At 33.0% G+C, this 15,655-nt stretch overlaps 1 protein-coding gene across 2 annotated transcripts in view; it reads right to left on the bottom strand.

Annotated features, from left to right (window-relative positions):
• The window catches only part of SLCO5A1 (solute carrier organic anion transporter family member 5A1), a 407,994-nt gene that overhangs the window by 385,354 nt on the left and 6,985 nt on the right, over window positions 1-15,655 (bottom strand). For both annotated transcript variants that reach the window (XM_031946281.1, XM_003759718.2), the window contains exon 2: window positions 9,283-9,364. The gene's annotated coding sequence lies outside the window, so the exon portion shown is untranslated. The remainder of the gene's footprint in view (window positions 1-9,282; window positions 9,365-15,655) is intronic.

Raw genomic sequence — 15,655 nt, 5'->3', positions numbered from 1 at the left:
AACAGAAGAGAAAGCATTTCTTTACGTATGTTACCTGCCTTTACCAATCTTCTCCCTACTTCCCCACTCTACTCACAATGAATTAGCGGAAGTGAAATAAGCAGAACCAGGAGATCATTATACAAGGCAACAACAAGATTTTACGATGATCAATTCTGATGGACTTGGCTCCCTTCAACAATGAGATGATTCAAACCAGTTGCAATTGTTTAGTAAAGAAGAGAATAAGCTACACCCAGAGAGAGAACTATGGGAAATGAGTGTGGAACACAACATAGCATTTCCACTCTTTCTGTTATTGTTTGCTTGCATTTTTGTTTTCCTTCTTTCTTTCTAGACCTGATTTTTCTTATGCAGCAAGATAACTATATAAATATGTATATATTTATATATGTATATGTATATATATATATAGGATTTAACATATACTTTCTATATATATACAAAAATATTTTAAATTTTATTTTTATTATTGCTTTTTATATACAAAACATATGCATGGATAATTTTTCAACATTGACCTTTGCAAAAATTTCTGTTTCAAAGTTTCCCCTCCTTCCCTCCACCCCCTCCCCTAGATGGTAGATAGGTTCCATACATGTTAAATATATTAAAGTATATGTTAAATACAATATATGTGTACATATTTATACAATTATCTTGTTGCACAGGAAAGATCGGATTTAGAAAGAAGGTAAAAATAACCTGAGCAGAAAAAAAAACAAAAATGCAAGCAAACAGTAACAGAAAGAGTGGAAATGCTATGTTGTAGCCCATACTCATTTCCCAGTGTTCTTTCTCTGGTGTAGCTGGTTCTGTTCATTACAGATCAATTGGAACTGATTTGGATCCTCTCTTTGAAGAGAGCCACTTCCATCAGAATTGATCCTCATACAGTATTGTTGTTGCTGTGTATAATGATCTCCTGGTTCTGCTCATTTCACTTAGTATCAGTTCATATAAGTCTCACCAATCCTCTCTGTATTCATCCTGCTGGTCATTTCTTATAGAACAGTAATATTCCATAACATTCATATACCACAATTTATTTAGCCATTCTCCAATTGGTGGGCATCCCCTTCAATTTCTAGTTTCTTGCCACTATGAAAAGGGCTGCCACAAACATTTTTGCACATATGGGGAACTGTATGTTCTTTATATTCTTTAATATCTCTTTGGGATATAAGCCTAGTAGTAATATTGCTGGATCAAAGGTATGCACAGTTTGATAACCTTTTGAGCATAGTTCCAAATTGCTTTCCAGAATGGTTGGATCCATTCATAACTCCACCAACAATTCATCAGTGTCCCAGTTTTCCCACATCCCCTCCAACATTCATCATTAACTTTTCCTGTCATCTTAGCCAATCTGACAGGTGTAGAGTGGTATCTCAGAGTTGTCTTAATTTGCATTGTTCTGATCAATAATGTTTTGGAACACTTTTTCATGTGACTAGAAACAGTTTCAATTTCTTCATCCAAAAATTGTCTGTTCATGTCCTTTGACCATTTATCAATTGGAGAATGGTTTGCTTTCTTATAAATTAGAGTCAATTCTCTATATAATTTAGAGATGAGGCTTTTTATCAGAACCTTTAGCTATAAAAATTAACATCTACTTTAACATATTTAACATGTATTAGACTACCTGCCATCTAGTGGGGGGAAGGAAGGGAAAAGTTGGAACAGAAGGTTTTGCAAGAGTCAGTGTTGAAAAATTGCTCATGCATATATTTTGTAAATAAAAAGCTATAATAATAATAAAAATAATTAATGTAGTGAAAAACCATTTGGTGGTCACTGCAAGCAAAAGGACATTGAAAAGAAAATCACTTAATTTAGGAGCTTCAGTCTTCTCCTGACTGTGTATTCACATTTTATTTTAAGATGCTAATATTCAAATCTTGTGTTTCTGAGTTCAGCATTTAGTAAATAGACCCACTAAACTTATAAATTATTTTTAAATTTATAATTCTTTTTTATTTGTTTTATAAATTTATAAATCTAATATCAGTTGAAAACTGCATTGCATGTCTTATATCCAATTGGCCATTCAGTTAGGAATGAGGAGAAGATATTAAACAAACAGAATTATGTCTTTACTAGAAATCCTGAGTTTAGAGCAGCATATATACTGCTTCAGTCTAAAATACTCACAGAGCCAAGTCTAGAAATAGATGCTATTTATTGTTTATTCTTTTGCTGAATCTAAACAAAAAGATTTGAGTACTTTATATAATATGCAAACATTCCCATTTCTTTTTTGTGGGAAGCTAACTCCCTTATGTCAAAGTCACATGACTAAGACTCAGTAAAGTGTTACAAATTGTGGAAAGAGACATTTTTCTAGTTGGTAAGTACTTTTTGCCTCAATTTTCTTTTCTTTTTCCTCTTTTTAATTAATTAAAAACATATATATTGAGCTCTTGTTTTTAATTACCACAATTCCCAACTATTTCCCTATCCTACCCACTAAGTTATCCCTTACAACAAGATTAATATGGAAATTAGAAGTAAAAATACATAATACTAGCCTTAATCAGTGGAACATGGCAATATAATTCAAAGTCTCCCACCTTTGGGAAAAAAAGGAAGGGCATAGTCTTGTCTCTTAGGCATGATAAGATTGTTCAGTATTCAGTTTAATTTCTTTTTTCATTTCCATGTACATTATTATAGTCATTGTACTGCGTTTTCCTGGTTCTATTTAATTTTTTATCAGTTCATATGTCTTTCTAAGGTTTTCTTTAAAAAAAAAAAAAATGGGGAGCTCAATGGGGAGAACAGATCTGTCTCAACCAGACTGTTAATTTGGACAAGTGATCAGCTTAGCACACCCCATAGCTCAAAACTCCAGATCTCCAAATAGCTGCCAGCCTCTTCCTCCCCAAAAGCAAGGATTATTAGTGTGTGCTACCACATATTCCCTCCTGAATTCTTTTTTTTTTTTTTTTTTTATTATAACTTTTTATTGACAGAGCCCATGCCTGGGTAGTTTTTTTTACAACATTATCCCTTGCACTCACTTCTGTTCCGATTTTTCCCCTCTCTCCCTCCACTCCCTCCCCTAGATGGCAAGCAGTCCTATACAAGTTAAATATGTTACAGTGTATCCTAGATACAATATATGTGTGCAGAGCTGAACAGTTCTCTTGTTGCACAGGAAGAATTGGATTCAGAAGGTAAAAATAACCTGGGAAGAAAGACAAAAATGCAAACAGTTTACATTCATTTCCCAGTGTTCTTTCTTTGGGTGTAGCTGCTTCTGTCCATCTTTGATCAATTGAAACTGAGCTAGATCTTCTCTTTGTCAAAGAAATCCATTTCCATCAGAATACATCCTCATACAGTATCGTTGTTGACGTATATAATGATCTCCTGGTTCTGTTCATTTCAGTTAGCATCAGTTCAGGTAAGTCTCTCCAATCCTCTCTGTATTCATCCTGCTGGTCATTTCTTACAGAACAATAATATTCCATAACATTCATATACCACAATTTACTCAACCATTCTCCAATTGATGGGCATCCATTCATTTTCCAGCTTCTGGCCACTACAAACAGGGCTGCCACAAACATTTTGGCACATATAGGTCCCTTTCCCTTCTTTAGTATCTCTTTGGGGTATAAGCCCAGTAGTAACACTGCTGGGTCAAAGGGTATGCACAGTTTGATAACTTTGTGAGCATAGTTCCAAACTGCTCTCCAGAATAGCTGGATGTATTCACAATTCCACCAACAATATATCAGTGTCCCTGTTTTCCCCCATCCCCTCCAACATTCTGCATTATCTTTCCCTGTCATTCTGGCCAATCTGACAGGTATATAGTGGTATCTCAGAGTTGTCTTAATTTGCATTTCTCTGATTAATTATGATTTGGAGCATATTTTCATATGGCTAGAAATAGTTTCAATTTCTTTGTTTGAGAATTGTCTGTTCATATCCTTTGACCATTTATCAATTGGAGAATGGCTTGATTTCTTATAAATTAGAGTCAATTCTCTATATATTTTGGAAATGAGGCCTTTATCAGAACCTTTGACTGTAAAAATGTTTTCCCAGTTTATTGCTTCCCTTCTAATCTTGTCTGCATTAGTTTTGTTTGTACAAAAACTTTTCAATTTGATATAATCAAAATTTTCTATTTTGTAGTCAATAGTGATCTCTAGTTCTTCTTTGGTCATAAATTCCTTCCTCTTCCACAGGTCTGAGAAGTAAATTATCCTATATTCTTCCAATTTATTTATAATCTCATTCTTTATGCCTAGATCATGAACCCATTTTGACCTTATCTTGGTGTACAGTGTTAAGTATGGGTCAATGCCTAGTTTCTGCCATACTAATTTCCAATTTTCCCAGTAATTTTTGTCAAATAATGCATTCTTATACCAAAAACTGGGGTCTTTAGGTTTGTCAAATATTAGATTATTAAAGTTATTGGCTGTTTTGTCCTTTGAACCTAACCTCTATTCCATTGATCAACTAGTCTATTTCTTAGCCAATACCAGATGGTTTTAGTAACTGCTGCTTTATAATATAATTTTAGATCTGGTACAGCTAGGCCACCTTCATTTGATTTTTGTATCCTGTATTCTTAATATTCAAAATTCCTTGTAATGATATTACATTACTACATGTACTACATATTTTGTAATACTACAATTTGTTTAGCCAATTCTTAATTGATGGATAACATATTTGTGGATATATAAGTACACACATACACACAATGCTGCTAAGAATATTTTAGAATATATGAAGCCTTTCAATTTTTGCTCTTGTTGGAATAGATGTTCTGGGACAAAGAGCATGGGCATTTTAATCATTTTTTTAATGTAATTTCAAATTGGTTTCCAGAACTTCCAGATCAATGCATAGTTCCATCAACAGCTGATAGTATTCTTATTTTTCCACAATCCTTCCAACACTCTTCTCATTTTTGGTCATCTTTGCCAAGTTGCCTCAAATTTCTCTTTCCTATCATTTGCATAAATTTCAGCCTACAAATAAGATTTCTTTCCAGGGAGGTTATCTTTGGTTATAACTACCACTAGGCAGCAGTGTTTTAAGGCTTTAAATAAGATAATGGATATAAAGCACTCTGCAAATCTTAAAGCACTAAATAAACACCAGTTGATATATTATTGTTGTTGTTGTTAGCCTGTGGTTATTAGACCTCCAGTCTGGCGTTGACTTTATTACCCAAGCCTTCTCCTGCATTCTTGTGGAGCTCCAGCAATTTTATGGAGCAAAATGTTTATGGTATTCAGGTAAATGTTTAAAAAAATTGAGGAGAGAGGGAAGGAAGAAGAAATGTCTGCACATATACTTTTAAGTTTAATCTGCATTCTTTACATTTTCCTAAATTCAGGCAACAAAATAAGATATCAAGCTCTGATATGTAGCCTGATATCTGAGGTGTAAATGCTCACACTGAAAATTTAGCAATCAGCTGTCTGGCTCCAGCCCACTTGGGCATTTAGCATACTAGAAAGACATTAACACTTTATAAAGTGGGATGACTCACCAAGAAACAATTCAAGATTTCATTTGTATCCACACAATGTCTAGGTAATTATAAGAATCCGCTAACATATTCTGGACTTCTTGTGAAGGACTTATACACAGGATGATTTGGATAAGAATCTCAAAAGATGGAAAGGAGGGACTAACATGTGTTGCAATACCAGTGATGGGGAGGATACCCATATAAGTGAGTTTGAGAATCCATAAGAAGATAACATTGAAAAAACACAGCTGCTCTAATTGGGGAAAATAAATTCCCCCAATCTCCTCAGCTTGTGCTAGATTGTTTAAACCCTAAAGGCAAAAAGCATTGTGTTATACTATTCAGCCTTGACCTTTAGCCTCTACAAATGTAGAGGCTTCAGGAGATAGTGGGAAAGATCATTGGACCAGGCCTTAATACTTGTTATCTGTGTGATATGGACAAAACAATTAGCCTCTCAATTCCTTTCTCCTTATCTGAATAGAGGAGGACAAAAATGTTTACCTCTCTGCATCTTTTTGGGGAAAAGACTTTCTAAACCCTAAAGCAATATAAAAATATTAGACACTATGGCATGGGAGAAAGGAATGTGCATTTATGTTGTACCTACTATGTTCCAGGCACTGTAAACTGTAAAGTGCTGCGTAAATCATGGCCATCACAGGATTTATAAATGGAAGAAAAGAAAGAAACCAGCATTTATTTAGTACCTACTATGTGCCAAGAAGTACATGAAGTTGTTCTTAAATATTATCTAACTTGTTGTTTGCTTGCATTTTTGTTTTTTCTTCTCAGGTTATTCTTACCTTCTTTCTAAATCCGATCTTTCTTATGCAACAAGATAACTGTATAAATATGTATACATATACTATATTTAACATATACTTTAACATATTTAACATGTATGGGACGACTACCTGCTATCTAGGGGAGAAGGTGGAGGGAAGGAGGGGAAAAGTTGGAACAGAAAGTTTTGCAAGGGTCAATGCTGAAAAATTACCCATGCATATGTTTTGTATATAAAAAGCTATAATTTAAAAAAAGAAAAAAATTATTACCTAACTTGTTCTTCACAACAACCCTAAAAGGTAGGTGCTATCAAGGATTCCCCCCCCCCCCGCCTTTTTTTTTTTTTAACAGTTGAGGAAACCAAGGCAGACAGAGGTTAAATCATTTGTCCAAGTTCAAACAAATGTAAATGTCTGAGGCTGAATTTGAACTACAGTATTTCTATGCCAGGCCAAGCACTTAGTCACTTTATCACCTGACTGCCTCAGAATAAAAAATGTATTTGGAGTCAGAAGGACTCAGTTTAAATTCTGGGTCCTCTATTTACTACTTAAATAACCATCTTTCTGGGTCTCAGTTTGAAATAAAGAGACCTCAAAGGCCTCAAAGTGGCCTTTTTCCAGATTTGAATGCTATTATTTTTATACTTAATAGTTCCCATTTTTAAAAAACTGATGTTAATAATTCTCTTGATTTCTTAAAAATCTCTAAATCAGAACATGGGTACCAAACCAGTCTAGTGATATATTAGTGCCAGATTACAGTCATGTCAATGACTCATAAAATAATTACTAAATAGTAAAACCAAAGAGTATTTTTCTGAGTAATAAAGTATATATAGTGTTAAATCAATAGTACAATAGAGGGAGAGGTAGGTGGAGGAATGGATAGAGCAGTGGACCTAGAGTCAGGAGAACTTGACTCAGACACTTACTAGTTTTGGATTTTGGGCAAGTTATTTAATCCGGAATGCCTACCCCCCAAAAAAATAAGTAAATATAAGTCAGCCAAATAACGATAATCATAGCTCAACTTGTCCTAAATTCAGATCCTGGATTTTCCCCTAACTAGCTGAGTGAGTATGGTTAACTCAAGCAAAATTTTCCAAGTTTACAATCAAATTCTATACATCAAAATATATGCAGAACATATAACATTATTTCACTCTAAGGTGGTACTAAATTCATCACATTTTCACATTTTAGTAAGAATAAGAATCCAACGCTTTATTATGATTTTAAAGTGATATGCAAAAATAAAATCTGTATGTTACATAATATTTAAGTTATATATTTACATAAAGAGGAAAAGATTCATATTTAAGTTTATATGGACCATAGAGAGCCATGAAATATGTCAAGTTTATTATATTTGTATATGATTGCAGATGAGATTGTTCCTAAATAAAGGAAAATAAAGGCAATATTTTAAAATGATTTTTTAAAAAGAAATTCTTTTATATAAATATTTCAAATACCGAAAAAAATAAATAAAATTCTATGTTACAATTTGGACAAGGAAAGGACCAGATAAGGCAGCTTGATGGCACATTGTTTGGTCTGCCAGATCTTTATTTAGGAAGACCTAAGTTCAAATACAGCCTTAGATACTTAATAGCTGTATGATCCATAGGCACATCACTATAAAATGGGGATTACCTCCTACAATTATGAAGATCAAGTAAGATAATATCTGTAAAGCACTTAGTTCAGTATTTGGCATATAATAAATGCATGTTTCCTTCTTTACTTCCTTCTGGCTCTAATCCTATGATGCTATATTACAGCTGAAACAGGTTCATAAAGGTTAGAAGAATTGCCCTCACATAATTAATGGAAGTCTCCAAAGCCTCCATGTTCAGTGGTCTTTCCACTACACCATTTCTAACAATTAAACTACTGTAATACAGAGTATTCACATGTAGAAAAAGTAATTCATTTTTTAAAATTAAGAAATATTAGTAAAGCAAATTTTATACTGTTCCCTTACCCTGATGAAGCAAAAACATTTAAAATGGTCACATAACTTCACTTCAAAAAACTTGGGGGGGGGGGGGGGGGGGAGAGATAAAGACCTAGTAGTGATATTGCTGGATCAAAGGATATTAAATATGTTCCAAAGAGAACATAAAAAAGGGAAATGGACCAACATGTATAGAAATATTTATAGCAGCTCTTTTTTGTGGTGGCAAAGAATTGGAAATTAAGAGGATGCCTAACAATTGGGAAATGGCTAAACAAATTGAGGTATGTGAATGTAATACGATACTATTGTGCTATAAGAAATGTTGAAAAACCTAGACAGACTTACATGAACTGATGCTGAGCGAAGTGTACAAAACCAGAACATTGTACAAAGTAATAAGAAGATCGTATGATGATCAAGTATAATAGATTGAGCTCTTCTTAGCAATACAATTGTCTGAGGCAATTCCAATGGACTAGGGATGGAAAATTCCATCCACATCCAGAGAGGGAGGAAGATGGAGACCAAGGCATACTAATTTTACTTTAAAAATTTTTTTCCTTTGCTTTTTTTTTTCTTGTGGTTATTTCCTTTTGTTCTGATTCTCTTTCACAACATGGCTAATATAGAAATATGTTTAACATGATTGTAAATATATCGCCTATATCAGATTGCTTGCTGTTTCAGGGAGGGAGGAAGTAAATAAGGGAGGGAGAAAAAAAATTTTAAACTCAAAATCTTACAAAAATGAATATTGAAAATTATCTTTACATATAATTGAAAAAAATAATTAAGTTTAGAATCCTAAAATAATTTTAAAGTCACCTAGAATGGATTTCAAAATATTCATATTTTATTGAACAAATATTTCCTCTAAGTAAGGCAATTCTAGATTTAAAATTCTAACTATCAATTGATTGATAAAGACAAGGCAATTCTGCATTAAAAATTGCAACCACCAGACATTATCCAACTACTATACCATTAGGAGGCATCATTTAACAGCATTTTATACTTACAGGATGCTTTTAGCAAAAATATGTTATCCAGTGTTTTCCTACTGCTCTGCATGTACCTCCTCTGCTCTGCATGTTGCACAATCTGGAATTAAAATGTTCAAAGTAAGAGCTTCCTGGATTCTAAATTTGATCTCTTATTTAGATTATTTTTCTACTTGTCTATTCCAAAGAAAACAAAAACATAAGACATAAGAAATCCCACAATATGCCTTCTTTCCCAAGTCAAGGTTAAATTTTATCATGATCATTACTAAATCACATTCAGCATGTAGTGAAGCTTTTTTTTTTAAATTATAGCTTTTTATTTTCAAAATATATACATGGATAATTTTCACCCCTACAAAACTTCTATTTTTTTTTCTCTCCCTCTCCCCCTCCCACAGTGGACAAGTAACCCAATATAATATGCATTTTTCAAAAGTTTTTAATAAGTAAAATATTAACATCTTCCTAGAAGAGACCACAGGTGGAAAATAGAAAAAATCTTATGTTCTGTTCTGTGTCACAGATTAAGAAAAGACACTGATAAACTGGAAAAGGTTCAGAAAAAAGCAACAAGGATATGATAGACCTGGGATCCATGCTATTTAAGTGTCTGTTGAAGAAACCAGGGGTGTTTAGCCTGCCGGAGGACAAGACTGAAGGACAGTAGGAGTAGAGTTGTAAACAGGAGAGATAGCTTCAAATATTTGAAGGGCTTTCCTATAGAAGAGAAATTAGATTTGTTCTATTTGATTTCATATGGTCAAACAGAACTGGGAACAGTAGGTAAAAGTTCCACAGAATCAAATTTAGGCCTAACATCAGAAAATTTTCTTGTAAATTAGACTTACAGGAAGTAGATGTGCAGTTGCCTCAGAGGGGGAAAAATATATGAGTTCCTTCAATAGAGTTCTTCAGCCTGAGACTAGATGTTTACTGGCTAAAGATGCTGTGGAGTTTCATTAACTGTGGCTGACCTACATGGTTCCTGAGATCCAGTCAAATCCTAAAATTCTGTCATATATGACAACCCATAAAATCCTATCCCCAATGCCTTTTTCAAAGGTTCAGAGATGGTCCTGGGTTTTCTTGAAGATTGTGCCAAAAGAGCAGAAGCTCAAGGAGGTCCAACCTAGCTGGAAAGGCTTCAAGACTGAGGTCCAGGGAAGCAAGGATATGGTGTCTGTTGTCCAAGAACCAGGCTCCCTGCCTTCAGAGATCCTCAAGAAGCTTGCTGCAAGGTGATGGTGGTAGAGCTAATATTTTGGAAGAAGTACTTAAACCAAAAAGAAGACAGATTCTTGGAAGACTGGAGAAATGAATTTATTATGAACTTAACTTTAAACAGCAAACTTAAATTTATAGCTATTGAAACAAACTCCAAGACTTTCCATGTATAGGCAGACTATATAAGCATTTCTCAGTTATTCCCTTTCGGTGTCTTTTTCCATTGTCAGTATGAATCCCCCATATATGTGTTTTCCTTTTATTGTAATTAAAAATGATGTAGGTGCCAATTCCTGGCTCTCTTTCCTTTATTTTGCATTATTCCTTACAGTCTTTGCATATTTGATTTTATTTTTCACATCATTCTTCAGTTATATCCTACTTTTTTTGATCCCTTGGAGCATACCATCTTTAGGGATTTTCTTGGCAAATTTGATTAGGGTCATACCGCTAAGTAAGAGGTCTTAGTTGAATTCAGGTCTTCCTAATTCCAATTCCAAAGTTCTGTCACCAGAGCCACCTAACTGACATGTTAGTCATTCATTCCTAATTACATTATAATAGGCTACAGTTTGTTTATTTCCTTATTCTCCTTTAGGTTGCTTTCAGGGTGGTTGTTTTTATAACAAATTTGAATTAAGGAACTGTGTGCTGAGCACAATTAGATGAGGGAGGAGAAACAGCATCTAGATAAGAATGAACTTACCCACAAAGACCTCCAGTTCTTTAGTCATCAGTCAAAGGCCTGATATATATAGTCCAGTATAGGAACTCTACCCCTCTTCTGTCCCTTCTCCCCACCTATTACTTATATTTCTCATTTTAGAGAGTTGTCTGATGTTCAAATAATCACTGTCAGAGTCAGAAGACTAATTTCTTCCGATTTTACCATATGCTGCCTAGTAGTTTTATAAACTGTTTTTTTAATGTATAAAATTCGTGTGTGTGTGTGTGTGTGTGTGTGTGTGTTTCTTTTTGGTAACCTTCTTAGAGTATATTTCTAATAAAAGAATTATTTGTTTTTTTACAAGAATTTGTAGGTTAATACAAATTAATTGTTATTTAATAGATTAATTACCTATTTGGGTTAATAATTTTAAAGGCTTTTAAAACACTATAGTTTCCAAAAAGATTTTTATTGATTTGCAATTACATCCCCAATGTCTGAATGTTTCCATAACTCTATAACCTTAATGTTCCAAATTTTGTGATTTTCTTTTTTTAAAAATGTGGTAGTCATAGCAAAGATTAGATTTGTTTTCAAAGCATAAAATTATAATAAATAATTGTAAGATATCTCCAAGAATCTTCAAAATTTTATTCAGTGCTTATCTATTACTTAGTTTAGTTTTATAGAGAAATTAACTTTAATATCTAATTCGATGGATTCAGCATACATTTCAACAAAAGGATTTCTATGTCCAGAAGCCAGTAAAATTGCCTCTCCTTATGTCCCTTGGGGATTTTGCTCTTAACACTCATTCTTGGTCTAGGATATTAATGGAGGCTTCCTAACCAGTCTGAGTTTTCAAAAAGAATGACAACTCAAGGTCACATACTCTTTCAAATACATCATCCTCAATATAATTTCAGGAGAAAAAAATAAATATATGTAAATAGTACATAGACATTCTTGATCATGTCAATCATATATGTTGCTACTTTTACCGATCTGAAATTTAATGGAGATGATTACCATTCTTAGGCATTTAGAGGCATTTAAAAAATCAACAAATCAATTTCTAGTAAGAAGCCTTTTGCATGGGGTAGAGCAGGTGTTTGAATCTCTACTCACTGTTTACAGACAGTGAAGGAAGTGCTAGTCAGAGATTTATACTAGTTTATTGATGGGAAATTGTCAAGGACACATATTTTCTTAAAATCTATGCTTCAAGCAAAAAAAGAATCTTGATTTATTCAGTTATCTTTTCTAAAAGTTCTCAAACTGAAATATTCACTACACTTGTAGAAATGCTACTAAGCAAAGCATTTTCAATCCAATGAAGGTCTCTGAAGAATTAATATAATTACTTAATAAAGACCAAGAAAGAATTATTTTAACTTGGAAATTTTTTTTTAGAGAATGAAGGAAGAAGGGGGAAAAACCTACATACATTTGAAGCTTAGGAGAAAATGTAGAAATACTGTACCATGTATCAAGTTATAAGTTATAGAAATCATATATTTTAGGACAGCGGCATAGATATATATCCCAAACCCCCGATGCTGTAGAACAACAGGAGAAGCAAATTAGGTCATCAGGTTCTCAGTACCAGAGCTACATTACCAGAAACTAATCAATCCTAAGCTCTTTTAACAATGCAATAAAAACAAATAGCCCCCTAACTGATTTTTCACTGTTTATAGAGGTAGCATTCACACTAGCATAATTAAGGGTCTTTCTCAGCATTTCTATCAGAGGTCTATATTTTACAGAGGCTAAACGACTATAAAAGTGAACACTGCTAGGAGATCTTGACAGAGTGACTTTTTATTTCAGTAAACTTAAACCAATTTATACACTAATAATGCACAAGCCACTACAATATCTTTACAGAGAAAACCTAAATAAAATCACCAAGAGTTGCATGACTCATAACTATTAAACAACAAAAATGCACAAACATATATGTATATGTGTGCTTTCATATATGTGTGTATAGATATAGATATATATACTTTTTGCTTTAAACATTTGTTGTTGTTTTTATTATTATTATAGCTTTTTATTTATAAAACATATGCATGGGTTATTTTTCAACATTGACCCTTGTAAAATATTCTTTTCCAAATTTTCTCCTCCTTCCCCCCCCCACCCCCTCCCTAAATGACAGGTAGTCCAATACATGCTAAATATGTTCAAATATATGTTAAATACAATATTATATATGTATATGTACATATATATACACATATTTATACAGTTATCTTGCTGCTCAAGAAAGATCGGATCTAGAAAGAAGGTAAAAAAAACCTGAGAAGGAAAATAAAAATGCAAGCAACCAATAATAGAAGGAGTGGAAATGCTATTAAACATTTGTTTTTACACAATTTGGCTAAGATTTTAACATTCCTTAATTCTTCACCATGACATTTTTATCACACTAGACACTAAGTATATCTTTGATAAATGGCCCATTTTTCCAGTCTAGCACTGATTATAGTCCATATTCTTTTCTTTTCTTTTTTAAAAAGCTTTTTATTTTCAAAACATATGCACGGATAATTTTTTAGCATTGACCCTTGTGTTTCAGATTTTCCCCTCCTTCTCCCCACCCCCTCCTCTATATTAGCCCATAGATTTTCAAAAAGAGTTCAGAGCAGTTGAGTTCTCAAGACATCAAAAAATGTTAATCTCCATCTTTTAGATAGATTTCTTCACCTGCTCTGGAGTTATGACATGGTACAATATGTTATCTTTTTTTTTTTTTTTTTTTTTTTTTTACAATATGTTATCTTATTCATGGTGTGGTATGCTACCAACATTTGGTTATATAAATAATTCCAAAACAATTCTCCTTCTTGGTATATCACTAAATTTATTTGAGTTTATCATTCCTCAATGAGGGCAAGACTTCCAGACCCACTAGAAATAAAAATTCCCCAACATTTTAAGTTGAACAATCTACTGTTTTTTACTGATAGATTCCCTTTATGGATTTGACTTCCCCTTTAGAATGTAGGTTCCTTGAGGGTAGGTTCTGTCTTGGTTTTTTTTTTTTTTAAACCCAATAACTCTTAACAAAATATTTGGTGGTAGTAAGTTTTTAGTGTTTTTTCATTAATTCATATTTTACACTCTGATGAAAATGTTCAGATCTTAGTCTTACCTTAACTCCCTCTAGCAATTGTTTTGTATAGCCTTGAATGAAAAAGTCTATTTCACCAATAAAAAATATCTTCCAAACTTAGTCTTTATATTCTCCTGCCCATGCTCTTTCTTCATAGAAACTGTTAGCAGCTGATGGTTTTTTTAAAAACTAACTTTAATAGCCTACAATTGCAATTTAACAATCTCTTCTGCCACCAGATTCCTTCAAAGATCATTTGTTTATTTTCTAAAGATTAATTAGGCTGCTTTTCAGGTCTTATCATTTTTTTTTTTTGTTTTCTACTACACTTTGCTCTATAGAGCAAAGGTTGATTTTGTTATGGACTTGAATGATCCTTGAAAATTTTGATTTTCTCACACCAATAATCATTGCAATATCTCTAACATTATTTAGGGTTTTTTTTAATTGAAGCTTTTCATTTTCAAAACATATGCATAAATAATTTTCAACATTCACCCTTGCTAAACCTTATGTTCCAAATTTTTTCTCTCCTTTCTCCTCACCCCTCTCCCCTACATAGCAAGTAATCCAATATGTTAAACATGTGCAGTTCTTCTATATATATTTCCACAATTATCATGCTGCACAAGAAAAATCAAATCTAAAAGGAAAAAAAATGAAAAAGAAAACAAAATGCAAGTAAACAACAACAAAAGTGAAAATACTATGTTGTGATCCACACCCAGTCCCCACATCTCTCTGAATGCAGATGGCTCTCTTTATCACAAGGCCATTGGAACTGGCTTCTAACAGTATTTGAAGAGTATCTTTAAAAGCTGTAACTTTTTATGTTTCCTTGAACTAATATAAATGGTTGTTGATAAATATCTATTCTTTAAAACCACAGACAAACAAAACAGTGATGAGGAGTGTGTGAAATTATCATGAAACTCAATTGATAAGAGAACTAATGATGAGGGAACCAGATCAATTTGGTTTCATCTGGTCAAGGTCAAACATTCTGAGTCAGTTTAGCACCAACAGAAACAAACACATGATCACTTAACCGTGACTATTGCTATCACAAAATAAAACTATATCCAAATTATTGCTTATCTCAATAAATAGTTGTTGATAAATATCTATTCTTTAAAACCACAGACAAACAAAACAGTGATGAGGAGTGTGTGAAATTATCATGAAACTCAATTGATAAGAGAACTAATGATGAGGGAACCAGATCAATTTGGTTTCATCTGGTCAAAGTCAATCATTCTGAGTCAGTTTAGCACCAACAGAAGCAAACACTTGACCACCACGAACAAACCATGACTACTGCTATCACAAAATAAAACTATATCCAAGTTATTGCTTATCTCAAGTAATTTACA

Source organism: Sarcophilus harrisii, chromosome 1 (genome assembly GCF_902635505.1).
Source record: "Sarcophilus harrisii chromosome 1, mSarHar1.11, whole genome shotgun sequence".
NCBI classification, from domain to species: domain Eukaryota; kingdom Metazoa; phylum Chordata; class Mammalia; order Dasyuromorphia; family Dasyuridae; genus Sarcophilus; species Sarcophilus harrisii.
Note: the sequence above shows the minus strand (reverse complement) of the source record. Positions and strands in the feature narration are given on the sequence as shown.